The 2544-nt window shown below is 42.9% G+C and overlaps 1 long non-coding RNA gene across 1 annotated transcript; it reads right to left on the reverse strand.

Moving 5' to 3' along the window:
- Window positions 1-1515: 1515 nt before the first annotated feature.
- LOC106938570 (uncharacterized) lies at window positions 1516-1993 on the reverse strand. Its single transcript, XR_001422653.1, has 2 exons — window positions 1849-1993; window positions 1516-1753 (listed from the first exon to the last, which is right to left on the reverse strand). It is a non-coding gene; the product is annotated as an uncharacterized LOC106938570 (long non-coding RNA).
- Between the last annotated feature and the right edge of the window lie 551 nt (window positions 1994-2544).

Consider the following 2544-nt stretch of genomic DNA (forward strand, 5'->3'; position numbering starts at 1 on the left):
TTTACTCATGTCGAACTTTAACGAACTCCTCCTTGACTTTTCAACGATCGGCTTCATTCTTGGTCAGAATGCAGTAAAGGCATGGGGCTTTAAAAGTTATCAATAAAATTGACTTTCGTATATATTCAGGGGGCGTGGCAGGGCGGCGAACTTGGCGTACTCGCCAAAACAAACAAAGTGCTATAACTTTCTCATAAAAAGGTCAATTGGCACCAAACTTGGTATCCTGTTGGATGCCTGACGATTCTGTCGTCATCGTCTGACCTCATGTAAGCCCCGCCCCCTCAGAACAGGAAGTGACTTTTTTTTTTTACTTGGAAAGCTCCAACTATGGCTCTCTTGACCTAATCAAGATTATCTTGTGTCAGATGACTGATGACAAGTTGGTCTCACTTGCTGTAAAGTGCCAAGAGTTTTCAGTGGAAGGCGTGGCCGTGGTGGTGCAGCGAAGTCACAGGTCACGCTGCCACCATACGTTTGGCTCTAGATTCCACATGTTTCAGCCCAGCTGCACAAAACTCACTGAGATCGATACTTGTCCACCCCCCGACAGGAATCCAGTGCAATAGTTGGTGGGCGTGGTCTACTTCCTCCACAGCGCCCCCTAGAATATTTTTAAAAAATCAGCCCCCAGCCATGCTTTATCCCATGATTATGAATGGGATAAAGCATTCCCATTCATGTATATCTTGTCAGGACCTACAAAAAAGTCTCTGGGAGCCATGGTCCAAACCCAACAGGAAGTTGGCCATTTTGGGTCAAAGTCGCCCTTTTGTCTATTTCATTGATGTCGTATCTGAGCGAACTCGTCCTAGAGCTTTTGAGATCCAGGCTTCAAACTCAGTCAGCACAGTCTTGAGGCTTTGAGGGTCAAAAGTTACCAAAGGAATATTCCTATGTCAAAGCATGTGGGCGTGCCCAAGCCTCAAATCTGGCCATTCGCCATGAAACATCAAGATGGAATAACTTCCCCAAAGAAGCTCCCAACTGCATCAAACTTAATTGGTATCATCATAGAGCAGATCTCATCACATTCAATTGGTGACATCACTTTAGCCACGCCCCCTTCCAACAGGAAGGCACCTGTTGGAAGGAACTATTAGAGCAGTTAGAGCAGTCTTTCTTCCAACACAAAGAAAGACTGCTCTAAATCATAAATTTTTATTTATTTACAGTAAACATGTTAGGCTTGACCTTTGTCAACCTCAAAAGAACCCAATAGCTTGAAATTGCAATTCAGATCGACTGTGCTTGTGTATCGTCAGGGAGCGCTCCGGAAGATGTAGGTGTGTGTTGCCTGACAGACGGCTGCGGGAACTGCGCGATAGTGTCAGCGGTGGCGAGAGCATGGTGGTGCTGGTACCCCCGCGGTTGCCAATGGGCCTTCGGCGCGCTTTGCTGCGAGGGCCTCCAACGCTGCGAGGGCCTCCAACGCCGCTAGCAGCTTTAATTCTTCATTGAAATCTATTTTCTAATTTAATTCACTTCACAATTAAATTTCAAATATATAATTAGATTACATATTTATTAATCTTCATCTTCATCGTCTTCTGACGCCTCTGCCTCCTCCAGGGCAGCTTGCTGCTCTTCTAAATCTTCTTTCAAAGCTTGCTCTTCCTCTGGGGTTGGGTCCAGGCCCTCTGTGATTTCTGGTCCATTTTGATATTCCATTAGTGGTGGTGGGGGAATGGGTGGGCTGTACACCTCCCCTACATACTTCAGACCCCATCCAATATAAATGTTCTCAAACTTCCTAAGATTAGTGAAAAAGACATATCTGTTAGTAATAGTATTACCTTACAGAGAGAAAACACTAAAACAAACAGTTTAATCTCTTTCTGCATTTACTTTCCACATGCATAAGCAAATGCTCCTGGCCAGAGGTTAGAACGCAGCACAGCTATAGCATGCTGAAAAGTCAGTATGGTGGACACCTTGGAGCTCCATGGAGAAGTATTGAACATTTCTGAAGACACACAAGGAAAGAAAAGGTAAGATTCAGCTGGCTCAACAAGACTGCAGGATTTAAAAAAAATTAAATATCCCAAACACTTCTCATAACTTGTGTCATTATAAAAGTGATATGATGGACCCGTTTAAGTTAAAAAATACCACTGATGGAGTAAGCTAAAAGACCAAAACTGTGTCTGCAGCATCATGAAAACCTTTGTCTTCTGACATAATGCAACTCACAGTTATGGTAAGAAGACAGTGAAAGTACTGAGCCTCCCGGGTGCTTTCCATGTCAAACATGCCACTAAAAGATGTTTGACACCCAACTGCACCCACAGTGCTCACACATTCATTCAGATTGGTAAGCAACTGTTGAGTTAAATGCTTTTACCAGGGGAATGTTTTTTTTTTCTAAAGTAAAGCTTAATGCAGAATGAAAAATAAGTATTTGGTACAACTTTTGAAGTTTTTTTCACTCAAAAAATGGAAAGGTTTTTATCATAGCTTCATCTCAATTGTGGAATACAAATTTTACAAAAAAAAAATCCAGAGAATATTGTGTATGTGCACACACGCACGAACGCACATACT

The sequence above is a fragment of the Poecilia latipinna genome, unplaced genomic scaffold (assembly GCF_001443285.1).
Source record: "Poecilia latipinna isolate Pla-1442-1.1 unplaced genomic scaffold, P_latipinna-1.0 Scaffold2629, whole genome shotgun sequence".
In the NCBI taxonomy this organism is placed as follows: Eukaryota; Metazoa; Chordata; class Actinopteri; order Cyprinodontiformes; family Poeciliidae; genus Poecilia; species Poecilia latipinna.